This window comes from Hirundo rustica, chromosome 26 (genome assembly GCF_015227805.2).
Source record: "Hirundo rustica isolate bHirRus1 chromosome 26, bHirRus1.pri.v3, whole genome shotgun sequence".
Classification (NCBI taxonomy): Eukaryota; Metazoa; Chordata; class Aves; order Passeriformes; family Hirundinidae; genus Hirundo; species Hirundo rustica.
In genome coordinates this window covers 5239169-5265764 of record NC_053475.1, presented here as the reverse complement: position 1 = coordinate 5265764, position 26596 = coordinate 5239169, and the positions used below count along the sequence as shown (strand labels likewise).

At 45.7% G+C, this 26596-nt stretch overlaps 1 protein-coding gene across 2 annotated transcripts in view; it reads left to right on the top strand.

Moving 5' to 3' along the window:
- Positions 1 to 1177: 1177 nt before the first annotated feature.
- LOC120763363 (excitatory amino acid transporter 4-like) overlaps positions 1178 to 26596 on the top strand; it is a 39841-nt gene continuing 14422 nt past the window's right edge. Inside the window, exons 1-3 of one of the 2 annotated variants that reach the window (XM_040086602.2) lie at positions 1178 to 1410; positions 2589 to 2632; positions 16863 to 16969. The gene's annotated coding sequence lies outside the window, so the exon portion shown is untranslated. The remainder of the gene's footprint in view (positions 1411 to 2588; positions 2633 to 16862; positions 16970 to 26596) is intronic. The other variant, XM_040086603.2, reaches the window with a different exon arrangement.

Here is a 26596-nt window from a genome sequence, read left to right as displayed (position 1 = left end):
GTTACTAGAAAGTTCTCAGTTCTCTGTGTTATCATAGGTTGATTTTTGGCACAAGAATTTTAGTATTCTTAATCGCTGTCCCCCATTGGAGCCTTCCCTCAGACCACACCTCAACTCCTCAACTATAGCAGGATGCATAAGTACCCCTGTCTGACCCTAAACTCTGCCTTTGGCCTTGTGCCTTTTGCCCCTTGTACAGCCTTGATCCAGTTCACGCCTTATTGTTTGTTGTTTTTTGTGTTATTAAAATTACTTTTCGGACAGCAGATTGAAGCTGCGGCTCTCCATTCAAGTAGCCATCGGGCTAGAGTCCCCAGGAGACTCAAAGAGGTTTGATAGTCTGGGCTCAGACTCCAGGAAGTTTCAAGGCTGCAAAGGATATGGCCATAATAGTGAAGGCAGGCTATGAAAAGTGCAGAGTAACATGTGGCAGATTGCCTCATTGGCCTTCACCCCCGATCAAGTCTGTGGAAACTGGTTCCTACAAATTGGCCGAGAAGCAATTGTGTGTAAAATCTCGCTATGAGAAGCCAGTGCCCACAAAAGAGACAAAGGAGTCCTGCAACTTTATTCAAATAAAAAAGGACATAGTCTACTGGGGCATATACCTGTGGGTTTTCTCTCGATGTTTTGGAGGGCACAGCCTCCCTTTTATCCTAAACTCCTGGCCACACGGTGCCCTCTTCCTTTCCTCATTGGCTGAGGTACTGGGAAGGTACAGCCTTCCTGAACCGCCTACCACATATTCCCCCTTGAACCTGTCATTTTACCCCGAGTTCAGAAGTTCAGGCTTGTGCAGAGTCCGCCACTTGTCTGTTTCAGGGGTCAGGCTATATGGGCACTGGAACAAACCTGCTGCTTGAAGTTAGTGGAGACATTAAGACCCATTTCAAAGACGTCAACCCATGGAATTATTTGAAAAGACATTAGCACACATCTTCCCTATCAAGGCCTCCTGTCTCTTGTTTGTGTTCTGCCTCTGCAGCCCGGCAGAAGCTCAGACGCCACTGCCCGACATTTCCCTGAGCCCTACGAGTGCCTGCTCCAGCCGTGCCCAGAGCAGCGCGGGTAATGCGGACCGCAGTGTCTGCAGCCGACCCCGACCCCCATCCGCCCGGCCCCGGCAGCGGCCCCGTGCTGGGAGTGGAACGGGGCCGCTCGCTGGGGCCGGCGGAAGTCACGGGCACAAAGAAGGAGTAAGAAACGAGCTGTGGATGTGATGACTGTGGGTAACCCCTCCTCTCCAAAGGCTTTCTTTCCATCTTCAAAAGTTCGGCGTTACTGTGCAGTTGGAAGTGGGCAGAGCCTGTCATTCGACCTGAGCAGGCAGAGCCTGGTTCCTGAGACAGTCTGAGCTCCCCCCTCCTCCCGCGCCCTCCACAAGCTTTGCTCCAGGTCTACAGTTTGAAGGTATGGTGAGCACCCTGTAAAGGTAATACTCTGCTCAATTTTGCATGAAGACTTTGTTAATCATACAGGAGATCCCAAATGTGAGCAGCATTCCTGATCCGAGGAAGCATTAAAGATCTTAAAGGACTTAAAATGATGAGAAATACTCTTCCTTAATTTCTCGTTTTCAGAGTTTAATGCATTTCCCACCATCACAGGAAGAGGGGATGAGGTATCACTAATACAAATTGCCCTTGCAGATTTTACGTGAATCCAGGTTTTGTGAACAGACATTCATACACTTCTGACCTTCAAGAAGCAGTTTTGCTCTTGGGCTGTAAAGGACCTGAATTTCGTAAGGCAGTATATTGGCTATGTCAGTGCTTTCTATCCATCTTTTACATGTTCTCTGACATCTGTGCAATATATGTATTTTAACCAGAACTCGGTATGTAATATTTTTGTGCCAGATGCCTGGTTGGTTAGACTGAGCAAGCACCACTTCTTTAAATTTCATTCTCTTTTCTGATAGCACATTTTAAATTATCTGACCTGGAAAGTGCTAACAGACCTTCCCTATCACCTGTTTTTGAGACAATGTTTTAAACATGTGGATGAAATGTGGTTTTATGCATATAAAAGCTCATCCAAGGGAAGTATATAAGGGAATTGAAGCCCTACTAAATAACCTTGTTACTGCATACCTAAATAAAATCCCACCGAGGACACTTCTTTCCTGAGGCTCATTCCCCTTCTTGCCACTGCCTAAGCATGTTTCTGCTAGAAAGTGGATGACTCGCCTCCCCCCACCCCTGCCGGAATTGGGATCGTTTGTGGAGCCACTTGCTCCGCGTTTCCTCTTCCCTGGTGTGATCAGAGGCAGCGGGTGCCTTGAGCCATTCGCAAGTGGGACATGCCATGGTATAGGAGTGCTAGAGGGGAGAGTCTGAATAATATTATATGTTAGTAATTTATTCTTTATTCACTAGTTTTGTATCATTTAATTGCATAGTGTTGCAAGGGAACCAGCAATATTACATTCCCAGTGTGAAGCATAGTTTCCAGGATTTACAGCTGTGTAATTTCCATGGGATTCATTCTCATTGATTAGCACTGGCTGTACGCTGGTGACCTGAGTGACATTGTAGCACAAAGCTTTTCTGCCCAGACACTCGCATGCTTTTCTCACCTCTTCACAGGGAACTAAATGAACCTGCTGTGAGCACAGCTGCAGATCACGGAGGTAAGAGTGTGTTTGTGTGGAAAAACACCAGGAAGAGGAGCAAATAAGTCAAAGTGAGAGCACACAAAGGCTTTCAGACTGTCAGTCGGGATTCCTGAATTCTTGAAAGGCTGGTATTCATTCGTCACTTTATCATTCATGTCATTAAGTAAGAAGAATCTGGAAGTTTGACCAGTTTTACATGAGGTAGCAGGATTTGAGTTAACCTGGGATGAGGAGAGGTCCAGAGCTGATCACTTAGCAGAGGTGCAAGGAGTGCAAGCATCAGGGAGCAGGGTTCTTGTGCCCAACATAACCAGAGCTGAAAGAGAGGTTGATTCTACTGGTCCCCATGCTGGAGCCTCACCCTTCATGTTGCACTGTAATGAACTGTCAGCAGTGCTAAAAAAAAATGTTTCAAAGCAGACCAAAGTATGCTAGATGCTGTTCCAGAGGCACTTGTTATCACAGTCCTAAAAGGGCTGAGCAGATAGCGCAGGTATCCTGGCAATTGTATACAATTCATGGGACCAAAGCAGAGCAGCAGCCTGACAAGCAGATAAACACATGGTTGGTTTGCTTCCCAAGTTCTTCAGCATGGTGTGCTGTGATGAAGAAGAGTGGAATTTTCCGTCTGGTTAATCAGACTTTGCGTGCCATGCTGCTGTCTCCCCACTATGGCTGCTTGCAGATGCCCATTTAGCTGCAGGCTATGAACAGTGAGATTTCTCAGGGGCTTCTCCTAGGTCAGGAACAATCACTGGAAAAGTAGATCAGAGTGCTCACAGAGGAGGTGGCCTGATAAGCTGGGAACGTGCCTTCCCTTCGGCTCAGTTTCTGTAATGAGCTGTGAGATAGCTTGTGTTGCCTCTGTTGACAGCATACAGACAGCACAGGACCACTCAAGCTTTTCTGAGCAAGGACTTGAGCCCCGCATACCTGCCTGTGCTCAGCCTAACACCTACAGGCATCTGGGGCCACCTCATTGACCCATCTGCTTTACGATCCATGAGAGGGGATGGGGAGAAAACTCCCTGTGTGGGAATTTGGAAAGGATGCTTGATCGGAGGCAGGAGTGATTCCATATGATGTGACTGCCTATACATGACTGTGCTGTGTGCTGGCACAGGACAGACAACTTGGAGCACCCTTCCCATATATGGAGACCTTCTGAATCACAGCCCAGTACTGTCTGTGCATGCTGCCTGCACAGGCCAGGGAGATCCAGGCACCAGATCCATGCAGTCTCAGTGGGTGAAGTGTGCTCAACAAACCCTTCTGTAGCACCAAGGGGGGTAAACCAATCCCTGAGACACTAGCTCTAGAGAACTGTTTGAAGAGGCAGCCATGTTTCCCCCTGGAATACATCACAGATATAGCAGAATGGGCACTGCTTTTGAAGCTGAACCTGTTCACCTGTTAATTTGAAAGCTGTTTTATTGACTTCAGACTGCATTAATACATTAATACGTTAATATATTAACATGTTAATATGTAAAAGAGTGTTTTGGCAGAAATCTTGCTGACAGGACAAGATGCAAAGCTAGACAGATAGCTACATATGCCTTTGGTATAAGATACCGTTTGACAACAAAGGCACTTTGGCAAGATGGCATGTAGTGTCACCTGCAGTCTGAAAGAGGAGATCCTGTATATTTCTGATATGGCTTCCAGGAGATGCTCCGCAATGGGCAAGATTTGGAGTTTCCCGCTGGATCTGGGAACCTTTGAATTCTCCACTTGGGGGTCTTAAGCAAGGCTCTACCCCAAGGTGAACTGGTGTTTTGTTAAAATTAGGAGCCTAAGAAATATAACAGAAGAGTGTCATTAACAGAGTGAAATAAAGTCTCTGAAGAAGAGGGAGGTAGACTATGCTTTTTCTAGACAAAACTTGAGAGAATGAAATACAAAGTCCATGAGAAATGGTTGAAAGCAGGTTTTAGGGGATTCTGCAGTTTAGTGAAGGAAAGCCAATGGTGTAGGTTTCCTCTAGAGCTGTCTGCATTCTCTGAAGTCTTGTGGTTTTCAGTTCTTCTACTTCCAGAAAAGCATTAAATGACAGGGTAGACTCCCAAAAGAAACTAAATTGCAAAATCAAGCCCCAGAAGTCAACATGATGCTTCAGTCTGTAGTCTAAGATCTCACTTGGAAGGAGAGGAAGAAGAACCATGTGAATCCATGCTGAGGAAATTGGTGATTTGAGGGGGCATCTGGAAAAAACTTGGAGGTGTTGCTGTCCCAATGACAGCTGCAGGATCATCCACCTTGACTAAGACTTTCATACCACAGACCTCATTTGCATTTTAGTCTCTAAGACTGCCTGCAGGTGCTGTATGCACGAGTGTTCGCCAATCCATGGTGATTAAGCCACACCCTCTTAGTGTGTCAATGTCAACATTCCCATTAGCATTAGTAGGTTCAGTTCAGCTCCTCTACAGCAGCTGCTGACTGCTTCTTCATAGTGATTATGCATTATTTCCAGGGACAGGTAGACCCAGGCTTATATAATTTGCCTGAAACTGTGGTAAATTCATGACCACCAGAAGACAGTAATGCAGGTTCTAAAATTTCTTTAAAATAGTATATTCTACTTAAAAGAAAATTAATTAACACAGGGCTATTCCTGTCCTGAAAAAGGAGGTCAGATTAGATGATCACACTTGGTCCCTTTTGTCCTTGTAATACATATACAAATACACAGCATTGGGTGCTGTTGGAGAAGAGCACAATGCCAATGGTAATACCATATGAAGAACAGCAAAGAAAATGGGCCAAGTTAAATCTGGACAAACATATCATCAGAGCAGCAGAAGTGAAGCCTTTCCATCCTGTTTTCCCAGCTCAGAGAAAGCAGACAGCCCATAGCAGTATCAGACCAAGCTACTTGAAGCAACAGAAAGACTTTATGATGTCCTCTGGTTTGTACATTTGTACATGCTCTTACTAATAGAGGATGCCCAAATAAAAGTCACGTGCTATTGTTGCAAAATCATGCAAGCTGTTCTCCTGAAATAATTAATTGCCAATTCAGACATTTCAGTCTTATTGACATGGAACAGGGTGTACATGAAGGTGCTCTATTGCAGTCCTAGCCACAGAAACAAACCACACTCAGAACAAATAATTGTGTCCACTACTGTTCAGAAGACTGTTGCTGCTGCTGCTAGTGATTGTTTGCTTTTTTTTAAAATTGTTTGGCTACATAAAAAATGCCTTCAAACAATATAGTGTAACCTAAACGTAGCTCCTCACAACACAGCTGCTCTTCCAGTTTTGGCTTCCTACTACCATGGCTGTCCTATGGGATAACATCACTCTGTACTGAAGATTATTGGGTTACCAGGGACCTTCTAACATCACTCAAGCCAGAAACAGTTCCAGAGTGACTGTTTCCAACCCAATAACCTTTGCTTCCTAAGAACCCAACTCTTATTTTTGAGTGGGATTCCCTTCTCCGTAATCATTCTTTGTTACCTCACCATCACCCACCTGTGGTGCAGGGAGGCTGGGGAGTTAGGGAAGAGCAGCAGGAAAGTGCTGCTGAGGAGGGAATGGAGCAATGAAAAGACAAAGTGAGAAAAACTACTAAGGTTTATAACCTTAGTTAAAACTAAGGCTCACTAGAGATAAGCTTGGGGGCAGCATGCTGTTGTTAGATGGTGTGCTAGTGAGGTCCTTCAGTCTGTCATCTCCATGCTTGGGCAAGAGATGGAGATTGATGTGTCAGCAAAGAAGCAAGGGTTTTGATGGGTTAGAAACCATGGAATCATCTGAAAATGGTCACGTAGGAATTAGGGCTTCTCCCTCCAAAAAGGTGGTAGCATCAATTGGCCAACTGAATTGCACCTACACCAATACCCACAGCATGGACAACAAACAGGAGGAGCTGGAAGCTGTGGTACAGCTGGAAAACTACAACATAGTTGCCATCACAGAGACATGGTGGGATGACTTGCATGACTGGAGTGCTGCAATGGGTGGCTGTAGACTCAGAAGGGACAGGGAAAGAATCACACAATCACTATGTCGGAAGAGACCTCCAAGATCATCAAGTCCAACTCAGCCCTAACAGCTCAACTAAACCATGGCACTGAGTGCCACATCCAGTCTTTCTTTAAATACATCCAGGGATAGTGACTCCACCACCTCCCTGGGCAGACTATTCCAGTACTTTATCACCCTTTCTGTAAAAAACTTTTTCCTAACATCCAATCTAAATTTCCCTTGGTGCAGCTTGAGGCTGTGTCCTCTCCTTCTGTCAGCTGCTGCCTGGAGAAAGAGACCAACCCCCACCTGACTACAGCCACCTTTCAGGTCACCTCTGAGTCTCCTTTTCTCCAGGCTAAACAACCCCGGCTCTCTCAGTCATTCATCATAGGGCTTGTGTTCCAAGCCCCTCACCAGCCTTGGAGGGGCTCTGGACATGCTCAAGCATCTCAATGTCCTTCCTAAACTGAGGGGCCCGGGACTGGACACAGCACTCAAGGTGCAGCCTCACCAGTGCCGAGTACAGAGGAAGAATCATGGCCCTGCTCCTGCTGGACACACCATTCCTGATCCAGGCCAGGATGCCGTTGGCCTTGGCCACCAGAGCACACTGCTGGCTGATGTCCAGCTGCTGTCTCCAGTGCCCCCAGGTCCCTTTCTGCCTGGGCACTGTCCAACCACATCGTCCCCAGCCTATAATGCTGCAGGGGATTATTGTGGCCAAAATGCAGGACTCGGCACTTGGACTTATTTAATGTCATGTTATTGGACTCTGTCCATCCATCCAGTCATTCCAGGTCTCTCTGCAGAGCCCTCCTACCTTCCAGCAGATCAACACAGGCTCCCAGCTTAGTGTCATCTGCAAATTTACTGATGAAAGATTCTATACCCTCATCCATGTCATCAGTAAAAATATTGAAGAGAACTGGCTCCATCACAGACCCCGGAGGGGTACCACTAGTGACTGGAAGAAGGGGAAGTTTTGTGGTAACCCTGTATGTGAGGGAGTGGTTTGACTGCCTCAAGCTTAATGGTGGCAGTTGATGCCAGAAGATTTTTGCTTTTTAGATATTTTTCATATATTTATAGCTCTGTAGACTATTACTGTATAGTTATATAGTTTCTTAGTTTACTTCAGTACTTTTCCAGTACTCTGTTAAGACAGACACATTCCTGGAATCCTATTCTAATCTTCTTTAGTGAACCCAGGCCATTCTTCTGCTTTCCTATATATGTAGACATTAACAGTGTGGGGTTAGAACCAAGGGGGGAGGTTTCACTAGGAGGCTAAACCCAGGGGAAATTACTGTCCTTCTAACTGGGGATTCTAGTCAACTGTGCTAATATGCTAAACTTATAAAAGTGTCATAGCCCTATATCACATGTCCATTTCAGTGTGCATTCTGCTATGCATTTCAGGCTGATAAAGGCATCACAATGATAAGGTAGAATGTTTACGTTTATTGTTAAGGGGGAATGTCAATGACTGCCATAGACTGAGCAACCAGAAAGAAGAGGCAGAAAAAACATTCTATAAGCAGCTGGAAAAATCCCCACAATCACTGGTCCTTGTTTTGTGTGGGACTTCAACTTAACAGATGTCTGCTGGAAATACAACACAGTGGAGAGAAAACAGTCTATGAGGTTCCTGGAGTGCATGGAAGAGAACTGCCAGACACAGCTGGAAAGTGAGACAACCTGAGAAGCTGCCCTGCCAGACTTGCTGTTTGTGAGCTGAGACAGACTGGTGAGAGATGTGACAGCTGAGGTTGTCTGGAGACCGTGATAATGAAGCAACAGAATTTTTGATACTGGAGAAATAAGGAATGGGGACAGCAGAACTGCTGCTTTGGACTTCAGGGGAGCAGACATTGGTCTGTTTAGCAGACTGATTGAGAGTCCCTTGGGAAGCAGGCCTGAGGGACAGAGGGGTCCAGGAAGGCTGGACATTCTTCAAGGAGGAAATCTTCAAGGCAGAAGAACAGGCTGTCCCCTTGTGCTGAAAGACAAGCTGCTAGGGAAGAGACTGGCCTGGCTGAACAGAGAAATTTGACTGGAACTCAGGGAGAAAAAGAGCATTTATCACTCTGGAAAAAGGGGCAGGGAACTCCAGGAGGACTGTGAGGGTGTTGGGAGGTTGTGCAGGAGGAAAGTTAGAAAGGCCAAAGCTCAGTTAGAAATCAATCTGTCCACTGCTGTAAGAGATAATAAAACTGTTTCTATAGATATATTAGCAACAGGAAGGCCAAGGAGAATCTCCATCCCTTATTGGATGTGGTGAGAAACATTGCCACAAAGGATGAGGAAGAGGCTGAAGTACTTAATGCCTTCTTTTCCTCAGTCTTTAATGGCAAGAACAGTTGTCCTCAGGCTACCCAGTCCCCTGAACTGGAAGACAGAGATTGAGAACAGAATCAAGACCCTATAAACTAAGAGAGAATGGCCAGTGACCTGCTATGCCACTTCGACCAGCACAAGTCCAAGGATACAGCAGGAGGTGGTGAAAGAGCTCACCAAGCCAGTCTCTCGTGTTTTACCAGCAGTTCCCATTCAGCCAGAGAGGTCCTGGGTCACAGGAAGTCAGCAGATATGAGGCACATATAAAGATTGGAAGGAGGCTCCAGGGAACTACAGGCCAGTCAGTGCCAGAGAAGGTCATGAAGCAGATCATCTTAAACTATCACATGGCATGTGTCAGACAACCAGGGGATCAGGCTCAGCCGGCGTGGGTTTATGAAAGGCAAGTCCTGCTTGACCTCCTCCTATGACAAGGTGACCTGCTTAGTGGATGAGGGAAAAGCTGTGCATGTTGTACACCTCAACCTTAGTAAAGCTTTTGGCACTGTTTCCCACTGTATTCTGAAGAAACTGTCTGCTCATGGCTTGGACAGGTGTGTTCTTCAATGGGTAAAAGCTGTCTGGGCATCTGAACCAAGAGAGTGGTGGTGAATGGAGTCACATTCGGCTGGGACCAGTGGTGTTCCACAGGGCCCAGTTTTGGGCTCAATCCTGTTTAAGGTTTTCATCAATGATCTGGATGATGGGATCAAGGACATGCTCAGTCATTTCACAGATGACACCCAAGCTGGGTGGGATGCTGATCTGCTGGGTGGGATGCTGATCTCCTGGAAGGCAGGAATGCTCTGCAGAGGCAGTTTGACAGGCTGTATCGATGGGCCAAGGCCAACAAGGCAAGGGGCCAGGGCCTGCCTTTGGGTCACAAGAACCCCATGGAACAATCCAGGTTTGGAGCAGAGTGGGTGGAAATCTGCCAGAGGTAAAGGGCCTGGGGGTGCTGGTCAATAGCAGCTGAACATGAGCCCAGGTGTGCCCAGGTGGTGAAGAAGGTCAATGGCACCTGGCCTGTATCAGCCACAGTGTGGCCAGCAGGACCAAGGCAGTGACTGGCCCCTGTGCTGGGCACTGCTGAGGTCCCACCTCTAGTCTTGGGGTCAGATTTTTGGCCCTTCACCCCAAGAAAGACATTGAAGGTCTGGAGCATGTCCAGAGGAAGGAACAGAGCTGGGGGAGGGTCTGGAGCACAAAGCTGATGAGGAGCAGCTGAGGGAGCTGGAGGGGCTCAGCCTGGAGAAAAGGAGGCTCAGGGTGATCTTATCACTCTCTACATATCTCTGACAGGAAAGTGGAGCCAAGTAGGTGTTGGGTTCTTTTCCCAGGGACAGGATAGTAGCAAACAGCCTCAAGTTGCACCAGGTGAGGTTTAGACTGGAAGACATTTCTTCACCAGAAGGGCTGTCCAGCCCTGGCACAGCTACCCGGGGCAGTGGTGGAGTCTCCATCCCTGCAGGGATTTAAAGGCCATGTGGATGTGGCACTTTGGGGCATGGGTTAGTAGTGGGTTTGGCAGTGCTTGGGAAAAGCTGGAGGCAGCTTTTTCAAACTGAACAATACCATGGAGACCATGGTTAGATCCTCACTATTTGAAAGCATGACTCAGAAGGAATAGAGTGAGATCAGACAAGGAAGGAGATGAAGGGATAAAATCAGATGGCATTCATGTCACTCTATTGTGAGTACTCAGCTAACATACCGGTCTGAAATGCTTCTTCTTGGGCAGATAGCTGTTTTCAGAAATAATGGTCTGGAGAAAGGGACAGTCTTCATATTAACACTATTTTCTCCTGTCTCTGTGGCAAGGCACATCCACCTTGTGCTGTATTGAAGTCTATTCTTCTCCATAGCAGGATATTCTCTTATTGGAAGATTTTGCCTGAGTTTCAAAAAGAAATAATATATTTGTAAGGGCAATCCATGGGAGTCATGCCACCTATCATTCTGGCAGAATGTATTTCATAGTGCTTCAAAGGGTGTACAAAGATGGGCCCTGAGAAATGCTTCTACCTACTGTGAATTCAGTTGTGAGGTTGCATTGCACGTCTCTCTGTAGAGCAGCCAGAGCAGCTGGGCACATGTAGATTTCAGCTGTCCAAACTTATGAGTGCAAGAAAACTTACTAGTGTGATGAAGAGAATCTCATATAGGTGTAAAGAGTTATGTAATAGTTAAAATGCCAATAACACATAGAGAAGGTACCTCTGGTATGTTGTATTTACAACTGATCCACTGCAGAAGCAGCAAGTGATTTTTCAGCCACTGTGACAAAGAACATAAATTTTGTGCTGATATTCAGCCAGGCACCTGATGGCTGTTGGTATCTTAACTGAAACTCTGTTCTACATAGAAATTGCAACAGTGCAGTGGAGAGACCTGCTAAACCTGGGAGCCTGAGAATCAGGGAGGCCAGTTGTGCAGTAGAAAGCGCAGCCAACCACAGGCTGCAAGAGACAGAGGTGGGAAGGAAAGAGAGATGCAGCCTGCTCATGGAAAGGAAGAAAAAAAATTAAAAGACAGTGCCATATTGGCATTGGAATTGTCTCTGTGCAGCATAAGCAGTGGAAGAAAGCTGCATTTCCAACTCATGGGTAAAACACAAAATGCAGTAGAATAAATGTACAAATACAATAAGGCCAGTGAAAATAAAAAGGTTTTTAGAAAGAACTTGTTTGTTACATGAAAACTGAATCAAGTCTCAAGTAGTCAGGGAGAACAACCGCTAGTTTGTAGTGCAACAGACAAGCATGGGGCTGGGAGGAAGGGTCAGAGGTGGATTAGGGCAGAGGAGAAAATCAAAATGACTCCTCACCCCTCTTGTCATGCTCTAGGAATCAGGTGAGTTTTCACCAGGGAACATCTCAGGATGAGAGCAGGGGATTTATTTTCCAGTGACAGTAGCAGTGCAGTTTCTCAAACTGTTTGAAGAAAATGGTGTTTTTGTAAAGTCAGGCATCAGAGTAACCACTCTAAGAATCTGCAGTTCACACTGGCTGTGCCTGTATAGTGATTTACACGGATTGCTTAAAAAAAATGTACATAACAAATCTCAATGCAGAACTCCTCCTAGGAGTGTACAGTACAAGTTTCCAGTGCACCTGGAAGAAGCAGGGAGCACGAGCTGGGATTCAAAATAGCTAAAATGCCTCAGTCACACACACTCTCAGCAAAGCCAGGAAGAAAATGAGGGCACTTTAGAATGACAGAAACTTCAGAAATTCACAAAACTTTGTCTCGCTCATCGGTTAAAACTGCCCAGACAAAATTTGGGGGTAATAGTTCTTGTCACTGGATAGGCAATTTTTTACTTTCACTGTCTTTGTTTTGTTGTCCCATCAGAAATTCTAACTAAATGTGCTGGCAGGTGCTGTCAGTGAGAACGGCACCACATGCTCTTTCTCTTTTAGCTCTCTGGGCTCTGTTCTCCTTGGCCCTTACTCCTCCCTCGAGGCTGCATCCAGGAAAATGCACCATAGCATCTTGGCTATGCAGGGCACCATGAGACTTGTATTCTATAAAAAATGAGGTAAAAAAATTATGAGAGGCACTCACATGAGAAAAAACTACAGGATGGGTAGGAGTAGATTTACATCAGTCTGATCCAAACCAAAACATTTCTTTACACTTCTGGATTTTCCTGAGCTTCAGTGTGGTAAGAGTTGATTTTTTTTTTTTTTTTTTTTTTTTTTTTTTTTTTTTTTTAAATAGGGCAAAAATAGATGTTGAGAGATTGGCATTTCCCCTAGGAAGGAAATTCCATTATTTGAGTAGCTCTGTGAAACATGAAGGAAGTTCATTTGCAGAAAGTCTGCTAACTTGTAATGAAGGTCGCAGCTGCATAATTGGACTCTGTTCCCAGGGCCAGTGAGCAGTGCAGGAGACAGAATTAATACCAACCCCCAAATTAAGGTTACTGTAACAAGGAGAACAAAACTATAGAATTGCAAAATCCAGGGAAGGGAGGGCTGAAGGATTGCTTAACACACAAAGAAATCACATCTTTCCCCACGACAATTAGCAGCAGGGAATATCCCAGTGGTTTTTACACTCCAGCAGAAAGTGTCCATGTCCTAGGATACTTTCCATATTCAGGTTTAGGTATGGAAAGTCCATATCCATCCTTCCAGTCACCACATGTTCAGTTGACAGGACTGTCACACATCTGCCATTCACTACATCATGGTCCTGAAGGGTTTTTTCCCAGCAGCTCAGAGAAATCAAGCACTTTCAAAAGACTGATATGCAAAGTGCTTGCTGGAAGCCAGGAAAGCCATGGGACAGTGTATACAACTACCTACTTGGGTTTTGTATTCCAGCCCTGCAGCTTCAATTCCTCCTCCAGATTGTGTGTCCAAACTGGACATTCTAGCTGCATTCTAACGGAGACTCACATGGGAGATTGACCTTATTACATTATGAGTCAAACCTTAGCCCATTTTTAGGTGTTCTGCTTTTAAAAGATCCAATAGAAATCAGTCTTTCTTATAAAGTAGAGGTGATAAAGAAGGAGTTGTCCTGCTGGACCTGCAAAGCTCTCCTTTAGACACACAAGCCCTTTGTAAAAGTTTGTCTCAAGAATTGTTTGCCCAGAACTTCATTTGTTTAGGACCTGAGTCTTTCCAATTTGGGCAGAGATACTGATGCCGTCTGGATTTATACCTTTTTTCTTTTATATATTTTCTGTATTCTTTAAACATATATTTATGACTTTGTAGTCTATTATTGTAACTTAGCTTGAGTATTTTCCTAGGCAGAAAGACAAAACAAATTCCAGGACCCCTACGCTGTCTTGGTTCTCCTTAGAAACCAAGGTTGAAACCAGCTCTTTGAGACATATTTTTATAAACAGTGCCTGGTCCTTATCTGAGTGAGGAGGATTTAGAAGGTGCTAGAGCTAGGGAGCATTACTTCATGGAGTGTACTTCTAACTGGGGGCTCTTGTCAGATATGCTGATTTGCAGAATCTCTAAAAATTGTACACGAGTCACACAGGGCAAGCATCTTCAGTGTTTTCCACCTAATAGACTGTACACCTAAGGATCCTTATATAAAGGTACCCCTTTTTATCACCCTAAGTGTGTCTGGCTCATATTTCTAGGACTAGAGAAAAAGGCATCAATACAGACCGAGGATGTATTTAAAGACAGAAAGGGTGCAAAACTGCCCCGTCTCTATGTAACACTTTTAGTCTACTTGTGGAATTAGCATGAATCATTTTGAAAGGTGCTTTGTGGAGGAAATTTCCAGGGAGCTGATTTTGGAAAGCTATTCCAGGCTGTTTCCCATCAAGGCCTTCCTTTATCTTCAAGCAGCTGTGCAAGGATAGCATCAGAACACCCTCTGTAAGGTGATTCCATTACATGAAGTGCAGTTGTCATGTCTTTTCTCATTGCCTCTCACAAGGTGACATTGTGAGTTTCCTTTTATACCTATTGTTGAAAACTTAGAGCATCATGTGGCCTCTGATGTGGATGATTAAGTGTGCCTGGCACTCATAGAACAAGGAAAGACTTGGGGGAGTTAACCGACCATTGGGTTTGTTCCCCAAGGCTTGCACTACCCTGGAAAGACTGCCTGGACCTCAGGCAGCTCCACCCTGAGAGAACAGAGCTCTTCACATCCTCCATAGCTTCAGGCTGCCGCTTTGTGTCTTATTAAATAACTCAAAGTTCCCAGGACATTGCCACAGGTACAAGTTGAAATACGGAAAAAGTTGCCAAAGGAGAAGGTTTAAGGTACTTGTCACTGCAAGTTTATGGCTTAAAAAGACCTATGGGTGCTAACCAAGGGATTAAAAACCAGGGTAGGAATTAGCAGAGATGCTAGGAGCCAAGCTGAACTTCAGGCACAGGAGGTGGAAAGGACAACCATTCACTGCTGGCCAAACACTGCTGCCTGAGATGGAATCAGGGAATAGAATAGCATTGGAGGGGTGGCCAAGTGCGTGGCTGCTCCGCCACTCTCTGGGTACCACCAGAAATGCACTTGTCCGGGGTAGGAGTGCTCTGCTCTAGGTCATCAGCCCTCAGCAGTGCCAACAGTGCTGTCAGGGGCCCTCCTGCAAGAGCCGCTTCTGGCCAAGCTACGTGAGAAGCAGGGGCATGAGGAAGAGGAGATGTCCTTTCTCTGGGACTGCCCCAGCAATGGCTGATGTGAACCAGCAGAAGAAGCAAAGATCAACCGTGTACCAGGTTGGGCCACCACAATCTGTCTCCCTTTACCTCTTGTGGCTGAACTGGCTCTCGGCCACATTTCTGCAGGAGGGTTTTGCGTGGTACAGGCAGAGCACACCTATTCCCCAAAATCAGAAACATTCATTTTGGAATAAAAGTATTTTCTTGGGTAGTCCATTCCAATGTGTTTTTCTGGAGAGATGACTGAAACCTTGCAGGGCACAGTACTTGAATTTACAGTCCCCAGATGATACTTCCATGACCTGAGATGTTGACTTTCAATAAGGGGTCATTAGGGTCATTAGTGCCATGTGAGCCATGGAATCATGTAAATACCAGGCAATTTATTGGGTTCAGGGAGTGTGTCTTTGTCTCCCAATGCAGAAATGGCTTGTGTCTGGAGAAATTATAAACAAGGGACAACAGAGACAGTCATGACTCCAAATGGCTCATTGAGCAAAGTCCCATCTAATCACCATCCTGATTTATGGCTGCACTCAATGATTTTAAAGTTCTTTTGAAACCTAAACAATTCTATGATCAATATCTGAAAAAGCCAGTTGATGCTGGGAATTACTTTCTGTAACCTGGGCTGAAGAGGTCCAGTTCTCCTTCTCCTACAGAGCTGATGAAGACACAGGATTTGGGGGGGTTTAATTTCCAGGGTCACCTGTAAAATGAGCATGATGCTTTGGCTTTGACCTACTCCTGGCTGGATGAGTTCAAACTCTGTGGCAAGCTCCAGCTGCAGATGCAATGTATCAGCCTTGGTATGCCAAAGCCAGAGCACACAGCAAAATCCCTACACTGGGGCCACCTGAATTAAGGAGAGGACGACTTTCATTAAACCACTATGTCCATTGTGAGTCATGTATCTGGTAGGGCTAGAAACAGAGGTGCTGTTGTAACTTTGGTGCTGTGGCTTGATTTTTTGATATAATTTTTCACTCTGCCACATTCAGAGGCCAGCATGGGCTGTGTGGTGCTCACACCTGTAACCTGACTTGTGCTTTTGACATAGTGCATTGACTGAAATTTTGAAATGTGGGACATCAGGAATCAATATTTAAGAAATCAGTGAGCAGTGGAAGTTTTGCATGCTTTCTTGGAAGCAGAGTTTGTCTCCCTGACAGACTGTACAACTACTGTATTTCCTTTGCATGCTCAGTGAACTGATTCCTCCATATGATGTGCCTTATACATCAAAGAGAATCTGCAGCACTTTGGCTGAGGCACAGACACATGTCTATCCCCTAAGGCTGATCTGGACAAGCCACAGGGGTGTGTCTGGACCTCAGAGGTCCTGTGCACACAGACTGGACCAGTGAAGACCTGCCTGTCCAGTACTCAGCTGTTGCTGCTGGATTGACTTATGCATTCAGCCTCCCTTGTGGAAGGAACCGTTGTAAGGGGCAGGAGTGGAACAGGGTAGAGGTTTGATTCTCATTTAACAGCTGCCCTGCTCCCTGTTACTGCTAACTCTCCTTGAAGCTTGTGTGAGGAAGCAGAAGAAAGTGCAAGCCCACTGGTACTGTGAGACCCAGTAAGGGCTCTATACAACCTCCCGGTGACAAGTGCTTTCTGTGCTCTGGTCTGGTGCAATCATCAAAGATTTTTTCTGTCTCCTCCTACATGCCACTCCCCCACCCCTTTCTGCCATGTATCCTGAGCATATACAGTCTTTCTTTCCTCTCTCAGGAGGTACTGCTCAGAGCTCTCTGCTAACACTACCTTTCTAGGGAGAAAATCCTTCTTGCTGCCTTTGAAAGAATTAAAGAACGAAACAACGCAGAATAATCCCCCAAGACGAAAACGACTTGTGCTTGGCAACCTGCACTGGTTCCAGGTGAGTTGTTTTATCAGTGAATCTGAATGCATGAGTAAGAGAGTGGTGCCAGTACCAGGGGCTGAAGCAGAGCAGATTTCCTTGGGCATGTGCATGAGAGAGTGGCTCTCATCTGCCTTAGGACAGGGGTTTGCCCAGTGGGGGGGGGGGAGCGGGGGGGGGGGGGGGGTGCTCTAAAAATGGGACTCTGTGTCTCAGGCTGGGGTTAAATGCCTGGTGGGAAGCTTGAATGAGACAACCTTATCACAGGACCTTGGCATGAGTAGGGAGCATTGCAGAGAGTTGCACTTGTCTTTCCAGTATTGGGCTTAGGCCCCAAACCCACTGCTCAGCTGGTGATCACTGTCATTGTAGAGCTCAGCTGGGCTGAAATTCCTGCCTATTGCAGATTCCTCTCCCTTTAGCTGGTGCTCTCTCACAGAGGTGGGTCAGTGGCTAGGCCCTGAGCAGATCTGTTCTCCTCCTGGGTTCATTGTTGTGATAGAAGTTGTCTGGAAGGAGCAAGACCCTGGTTGACAGGTATCAAGAAACAGAAATGCCCTACTGAGCAGAAAGCCCTTCCAGGGCTCAGCAAAGAAGGCTGAGCTGGGCTTGTGAATGGAAATTTTTGACATAGGCTCTTTGGTTTCACTGCTTTCAGCTTGTACTTCCCTTCCCAAGGGCAAGCAATGGGCCAGGCTGCAAAGGATGTAATAGCATGAGGGGTAAGGATGCCTTCAGCCAAGGGGGAGGGTCTATGAAGCCTGTGAGGGTAGAGATCGTGGTCCTCAGGACTAAAAAGAAAACCCCAGGCAATAGCACAATGGCTGGATTTAACGCTTCTGATCACGGGCACTAAGCTACTGATGGTGGGAGCTCAGGTGGGAGTGGAGACATCTACTCCTCCTCTGCCATCCTTGCAAAGACAATCCCCACAAAGCACCTGTTTTATTCAGCTGGCAGTGGGGGGACTGTAGCTTCCCATTCTGGAGTGCCCATGGTCTGCCCAAAAGCAAGTAGAACTTGAGAGACGCTAACAGCAACTTTCAGACCACTGATCAGAGTGACATGTCCTTTCCTTGCAAGCACTGAGCCTCCCCTGCCACCGTGGATGGGTTATTTATCTCCTCTCCCTTGGTGACCGAGCACCAGAAGTCCACCTCAGAAAGACTGGCACACCTTTTTCAGTGACCCTTTGCCTCGCCCTTCCATATTTGCCTAACTGTGCATAACTCTTTCCAACACCTCTCCTTCTACAGAGATTTCTCCTTCTTCCTCCACTTTGGGTGCTTCTTTGCTGCCACCTTCAGAGACTTCCCTCACTGAAAATTCTTCTGGTTTTGATGTTGAACATAAAGCAGAGTTTCCTTGGAGACAAGAGAAACAGTAGGCTCAAAGTGCTGATTATTTCACAGTCTGACTGGCTTTCAGCAATGAAACCTAAAAAAGGGGTTGCATTAGCAGAGGGAAGAGGGAGCCTGGGGCAGTTGTCATTGAGAGGGACGCCTCAGTGCTTTTCCAGTGTCATCCCATTAGCGGCATGGCTTGACCGAGTGCCACATGCCATGCATGTGGCAGGATGTGATGGTACACGCTGTACCAAACACTGCTGTCTTGGGATTATATTGCCTCTCTTCCACCAGCCCCTGGAGGCTGGTAAACTTGGGAGAGGGTTTGCAATGGGCGTTTCTAATTTGGCTGACTACTGCTAGTCCCAGGAGTAAAACCAGCTAATTAGATTAACCCCTTTTTGTGTTCTTCTACACAGACATTAGCAATAGTGGGACAATGCTGTAAAGCAGCCGCATTTCAGTCATTGTTTCCCATCCATTTCTTCTGAGTACTGACAACTGGGCTTGTACCAGCCAAGGGCCTGAACCCTCTGAAGAATGGAGTTCTCCTCTGCTGTGCTGGACACGCAGATTTTTGCTTTTCTTGGGGCAGGTTATTTGATCATCGGCTGATATCTCTTGGACACATTAGCAATCAGAAAGGTGTGCCAGCATGTCATATGAGGGCAGAGGAAGCAGGCATGGGATGACTGCTGTGCTCTGCCTCAAGAGAGAGTACAGGGCAAGAAAGCAGACAGTCTTCATCTGAAATTTTTGTGAATTTACTTTCTCCAATCCCACACACCATGGCAAGAGTGCCCTGTAATGCCCGTAATGTACATGTCCTTCCAGTGGTCAGGACCTTCCCCTTTCCCAGAGGAGTATCTCACAGTGGATCCACTTGACTGATGGCTCCTCCTCTGCTGGGAAACCCCTGGGTCCTCACGGTTTGTCCAACAGCCACAAATGGCACTTGGCTGTTTCAGTGAAGCAGCGTTTTCTTATTTGTCTTTCAGTGCAGTGCAGAAGTGCTGTGCAGGGGTCAGAGGGTGAGAGAAGGGTGGAGAACCAGCCGTGTCCCTGTGCTAAGTATAAATGTAAATCCTCCTTCAGGACACTGCCATGGACAGGATGTGTCAGTGCTGTCTGAAGTCCCATAAAGCTTTGTCTCACAGCACATCAGCAGAAAGAAGGTCACAGCATTGCTGAGGTTGGCAGGAACCCCTAAACATCATCTAGTGCAATCCCCCTGCCCAAAGCAGAGTCAGCCACAGTTGGTTGCTCAGGACTGTGTACAGACAGCTTTCGAATATCTCCAAGAATGGAGAATGCCCCACTAGTCCCTCTGGGCAATCTGCCCCAGTGGTCAGTCTGTCTTGCAGCAACAAAGACTCTCTTTATACTTAAGAAGAATTTCCAGGTACTTCAGTTCATGTCTGCCACGTCTCGTGGTCACTGTGCAACACTGAGAAGGGTCTGGCACTGAATTCTTCACACCTTCCCTGCAGGTGGACATTTATAGGACCTACCCCAAGCCCTCTCTCTTCGAGGCTGAGCAGTCCCAGATCTCCCAGTCTTTTCTCATGGGAGATACCCCAGTCCTACCATCATATCTGCTCTCCTTCAGTAGACTCTCTTCCCTGTATCCATACTAGTAAACACAGACTTGGACACAGCACGCCAGCTGTGGCTTCACCAGTTCTGAGTCAGAGGGCAAGGATCACCTCTCTCAACCTGTTGGCACAAGCACAGTCCAGTCTAGTGCTGGTCCCACCTGGGATGTCCTGGGAGTTCTGTGGTCCCAGGGGTGATATACCAGATGCAGACCCTAAGAAACTGTTATTAGGGGTTTGATGTTGAGTTTTGTCTGGACCATATAAAGTAGTCAGATATATTTTTTCATCCACCACAGCCTTATTCTGACCATTACCTGGACAAAGCCAGGCCAGAGATCTCTGCAGCCCACCTCCAAGCCCAGGACACTAGCTGTTCTGTGACCTCAGAGCTATTGCATGACTCTGGAATGAAGGCAGAACTGCACACAGGCACGAAGTAGATTTATTTCCCTACATGTAGTTTCTCTTCTTAGCAGAATTGTCTGTTCTCCCTGGCAGAAACTCTGTGTATCACTGCTACACAGAACTGACCTCTTCTGGCCAGCACCACTGCCCTGACCTCTTGGGAGATGTTTTCCACGTGGAACTATGCCCACTCTGAAGATCTACATGCTGTGTAGATCTGCATATACAGTACAACCTGTCTTCTCCAGCTGCCCCCAGATCCTGCCTCCAGATGCAGCCTTGCTGCCACAGCACTGGGCTCTGCACTGTGCCAAAACTGCCCAGTGATAGGCATCACACCCACGGGGCTCTGCAGGGCTACCCCAGCACCGTGGAACATGTAGACTCTCATGAGAGAGCCCAGTGGACAGGCTGGATTCATGACCAGTGCATTTCTGAGGAAAGTCTGCCCTTCACCTCTGCTGATAGCCTGAAATGTGCACGGCTCAGGAGCTTGCTTGTGGGCTCCCATGGATGCAAACCGTGTTAATGCAGACAGTACAAAACTTTACAGCACATGAAAAAAATATGAATACTTACAGCCTGCCTCTTGATGTTTAAATAACTGAATGCAGAAACATTTCTGTGAGGACAGCTTTATTACTGTCAAACTTGGCTGGGCTTTTTCTGAAGCTGAGCCTGCATAACAAAGAAAGTAAGTCATTGAAGACTTTCACAGCAGCTATCCTAGAATCTGACTTATATGCAAAATTTCTTCAGCAAGCAACTTGAAATTTGCCCAATTTATTTCTTTTTTTTTTTTCTGTTGTTGTGATGTTGCAGTATTTAAGATGTGTATATAGGTTTCTAAATACTAAAAGAAAATCTCAACACTTTCCAACATTTAATGTTGCAATGTGAAAGTTATATCATTCCCACAAGTGCAATTCATATCTTGGCATTTTCACTTTATCACTAGACAAAGTCTTATTACTCTCACCGTAAATTTCAAACACAACACTGTACCAACTACAAGGAGGAAAATTAACTCTGTTCCAGCTGCTGCTCATTCTCTCAGGGATGGAATATTTTCTTCTTTGTCCCCTAATGTCTCCCAAATAATTCCTAATACTTTCTTCTGTCAGTCTGTGCTTTTCTGTGTCTTTCCAGTTTCTTTGTGAGTCACTGGAATTAGGAGTTTTTCTTTCTGCGTTTACTGCTTTTCATTTATTCATACAGCACATCATTCTTCCTGTCACATGTGAGCAGAAGAACAGCTCAGCCCTCTGCACACTCTCTTTTTGGACCTCACAACTGAAATCTCTGTTGACCGTCTGTCACCACCAGAGATGATGAAAAGGGGTTCTCCCCTTTCATCCCCTTTCATATCCATTGCTTTAAAAACCTTCCATACATGATCCTTTAAAAAAGATTTTAAAAACCGTGACTGATTTGACACTGAGGCCATATCCTTACTAATGTGGGTTTTCCTTCAACTAGATGCATTTGAAGATTGCTTTTTACTTCTTCTGCTCTCCCTAGTTCTCCATTTAAACAAGCTGGTTTTTTCTCTGGGAGAGGGCCACAGCCAAAATGTGGGAGGCTGTGTGTCTTTATGAAGCCTATAGTCAAAGATTATATTCAAGATAGTATTTGAAGAAGTTTCTCTGCTGTATACAATATTTTGCTCTCAGGTTAAAAGTGTGGAGCTTTGTGGGACCAGAATTATACAGTTTGTGAGAAGGGGATGCAAACTTGCCCTGATGCTCCCACATTTGGCCCTCCAGCACTGTGAGTGTGCCATGGCTATCTCCAATCTCCTTTCAACCAGAATTTTAATATCCTCTAGCTTTAAAACAAGCTCACAGGAAGATGCTGCACAGTGGATGCTTTTCTGATGGCTTTTCTGACTTTGGCTGTTTTAACAAAGACAAAAGATAAAGAGGACAGATGTTCTTTAATGTCCAGTACAAGTTGGAACAGATGCATCCGAATTGATTCAGAGTCCCTGTTTTCTAGCTCTTTATAAGTCCTTAAGCTCTATTGCATTCCTCCCCCCATGCTGGAAATCTCCTAGGGTAGATGGGGAGATAACCACAGAAAAATCTGCAAAGAGCAGGACAAAATGTAGTGCAGAAGTCTTCCTTCCCCATTTTTTTCTTTCAGCAACATCTGACAGATACCTCTAAAATAGCCATAATTCCTCTGTTTATGTCAAACCTCACTGTCAGGAACTGGGCATTAGTTTTGCAGCGCTGAACTTTCTTGCAAAATATCTCATGCTCCCTGCTCAAGCCTTGAAGTTACCTCCAAAAATGCTCTCTCAAATATCTCAGTGTTTCTGGCAGGATGGACACTGGTGAAGCAGCCATGGATAGAACAACTTTCACTGAGAGAGCAAAGCCACCTTCTTCCTCACAAGAAGGAAAATCCAAGCCATTGGCAAGAGAATTTTTGTGACTTACCGCAGGAGTCTGAGAACTTTCTGCTGATGCAATAGAGAATATTTACACAATTCCAGACCAGCAACACAGAGAGGGAATGTGCTGTGGAGGGGGCTGCTCTGTTGCAAAATATCCAGATAGAGAAAGGGAGCAAGTCAGCAAGAGGGTTGGGACATCAAAGGAGCAAGATCTGCTGCTGAGTTCCTTCTATGCAGTAACTTTTGTTCTAAGAAAGCTGAACACATAGTGCAACGTGGAATCTAATGATTAATCCTGTACTTTCCCATATCAAAATAGAAATTTCATTTTGTTTGGAAAAAAATACATTTTCCAGAGCATGTAGATGGGGAAACATCCGGAGAAAAGATTGGGTGAGTTCTTTTATATCTGTGGGTTCTGCTTCCACCTTCCCTGTACAGGAAGTTGTGCCATTGCTGTGTTACGGTCCAGCTCTAAGAAAGGCAAGATTTGGAGGAGGAGAAGCCCACTTTTCCCTACTCAACATGGGTCTCCTCAGGTCACCACAGCAAATGAGAGGTCTGGCTTGTGTGTAGAAAGTCTGTGGTGGGTGATTTTAGAGTCATATCAATGTGACTTGTGACTTCACTAAACTGTTTTGAGTTTTCCACATCAAAGTAAGGCAGCACTTCACATTACCAATGTGTGCTGAGTTGTTTGATGAAGAGTGAGTGGTTCGGGAGTAAGAAAAAGAGTGTCTGGGGTTTGAAAATTTCTCTGGTGTTTCTTCTTTTGGAAGTGATTGCCTCAGGTAGCAATCTGCTCTACTGTAGACAGCCACAGGGCATCCCTGCTGACTGGGAAGCAAGCCCGTGTTATTCTAATCCACAAAAAGGTGTAAGGGAAGACACAAAGTACTACACAAAGACCTGTGAGTCTAACCTCAGTTTCTAGAAAAATTATGGAGAAGGTCCTACTGAATACTACTAAAAAGCATTTGAAGAATAATACAATCTTCAACATGGGTTCACAGAGGAAAAGTCCTCTTTAACCAGTTTAATTTCTTTCTCAAATGAGGTCACACCCCAAGTTGATAAAGGGAAGGCGATACGTGCCGTTTTCTTGGTGTTTAGTGAGGCTTTTGATACTGCCCCTCACAGCATCCTTCTGGGCAGTTGTCCAGCTGTGGGAGGGGTGAGTTGATGGTGTGCAGCGTGAAGAGTCAGCTGGATGGCTGCTGGATGGTTGTAGTGAATGGGGCTGTGTCTGGCTGGTGAGTGGTCACTGGTGGTGTCCTCGGGGCTTAACACTGGTGTCAGTACTGTTCAGTATTTTGATCTATGATCCAGATGCAGGAATTGAATATCACATTAGCAAGCTTGCTGACAATATCAAACTGGGAGGTGCCGTTGAGGAACTTTCTTGAGGAACAAGATGCCTCAAAGGAGAATTTTGATGAATTGGAGCACTGGGCTATCTCAGACATGAAATGGAAGTAATCCAAGTGCTGTTTTCTGTGGCTGGGAGGGAGTAACACTGCATACAAGTCTAAACTGGGAGAGGAGTGGCTGAAGAGCAGGAGAAGGACCTGGAGGTGCAGACTGGCCGTAGGCGCAAGTGGAGTGAGCAGTGTGCCCAAGCAGCTGAGAGGGCAAATTGCATGCTGGAGACATCACACATAGCATGACCAGCAGGTCCAGAGAGGGGATTATTCCATAGTAGTCAGCAGTGCTGCAGCCTCACATGGAGCACTGTGTGCAGGGCTGGGCCCCAACAGTGAAAAAGGATGTGAAGGTCCTCAAACATGTCCAGAGGAGGGGAATGGAGGGTGAACTTTCTGGTGAAGAACAGGAAGGCATGTCCTACAAGGAGTAGCTGAGTGCTCTGTGCTTTTCTCCTTCAGAGAAATGGAAGTTAGGAAGCATTGCTTTCTGCAGCTTCTTCAGGAAGGAATGTGGAGAGAGAAGTGCCGGACTGTTCTCTCTGAGATCCAGGAGCAGCAACTGGGAATGGTTGAAAGTCATGCCAGGGGATAATAGTATGGGACATTAGGAAGCATTTGAATGCCTAAGCAACAGGACAAGGAGTAATGGCCTTAAACTAAACCACAAAAAGTTCCAACTCGGCATGAGGTAGCACTTCTTTACAGTGAGAGTGGCAGAGGACTGGAACAGCTGCCCAGGCAGGTCATGGAGTCTCCCTCTGGAGACATTCAAACTCAGCGACGTGTCTTCCTGTGTCACCTGTTCTGGGTCATTTGTTCAACTCTCTATCTGGAAGGCTATAAATGATACAAGTTTATTGTGGGACACAAGGGGATTGAGTTCATAGTTTCTAAACCTATTGTCAGGTTCTCACAATCTCAATGAACTGTAAGAATCTTTCAGTTTCTATTTCTCGTGTAGCTGTCAAAAGCAGGACTGGCAGTGAAAAGGAAGATGGGCAAAGTTTTCACACAGTCTGGTGTGCATTGTCTCCATCAACAGATAAAAGTGGGGTGGTATAGTAAGGAATGGGATGCTTGATCAAGCTGGAATGAGTGGATCAAAATCCATGGAATGCTGTTTGCTGATCCAAAAGCTGGAGTGACCACAGCAACACTGCAAGGTTCCTGTAGCAAATACCAATCATCTTTGCCAGTGGCCCTTGTGCAGCTTAGCCTTGGGAGGGCTTAGAGTGACTTGGCTGGGCCACCTCAGTTGTGTCTGCTGTTCTGAACCTCATGAAGGTATTAGCATCTATGCAAACAAACCTTCTCTCAGAATGGAGGTTTTCCTTCAAGTTCTGTGCACAGGACCTTGCAATCTTGTACAATAAAGCAGTTCTTCTTTAAGGCAATGTCTTCAGTTTGTAATAGGCATTTATCTGGGTCCAAATAGAAGATACTAGGTGTGTAATTTATAGAGAATATAGTCTCATTCGTGAGGGATTCTTTGATTTAAATTTGGTATTACAAATGGACTAGCTCTTATTTGACTTGCAACACCAAAGATGGTCTTCCAGCACTTACCGATGTGCTAACATGACTTTGTTCTTTTTTGGTTTCATTTAGGTTTGTATTACCTTTGAAAACTCCTGGGAACAAGAATAATTTTCAGACCTTCCATCTGTCAAGGCACAGTGACAGAAGGAAAATGGCACCGCCATAGTCAGGCAATAATCTTCCTCATTATGTGAAGTGTTGGGTGGCTGGTGCCTTCTGGCACTCTAGAGAGGACTGATTTGCCTGTATAGCCTCCTTGTTCTTTTGTTTTGAGGAATGTGGAAATAACAGTAAAAACTAAACAAATAATGTACAGTAGACTATCCAGGCCTCACAGCCAGTTGGTAATGGAGCAGAATTGGTTCTTTATGTAGCTCTTTGGAGTAGGTTTTATTTCAGTCTTAGTATTTATGAAGACAGAGCACCAGGTTAATCCCATCAGTGAAGTTTGACAAGAGATACTACTTGAAAGTCCTGTTGTGTTTCCAAGGAAAGTCAGTAGATAAAGTATTATCCTCAGGCTCCGTGGAAGGGAAGGGGATAATGTTCCTTTCTACGGAAATAGCCAGCACCACTCATTGTCTTGGGGAAAGTTGTTGTGGTAGGCGCCTATCCACCTTGGAGGTACATCAGAAATGTTGTTTGCTGCTTGGTTTTGTTTGGAAGAGTTTGTGTATCAGAAAGGGGTTTGTTGCCAAGGGATAAAAGTAAATTAAATTCCAAACAGATCAAACTCTTACGAACAAGCCTGGGTAGCTGTGGAACCCTTTCTGGCTGCCCCGGCCAACATAAGCCACTCCTCAGTGCAGGTTGGCTATTACAGAGTCCAGAGCTTCTCTAGAGGCATCAAAGCAGTAGTGACAAACCCTGGCAGCCCTTTAGATACCCTTCCCCAAGGTCTGCTCCTTGCAGATGGTCAGAGGATTTCATTA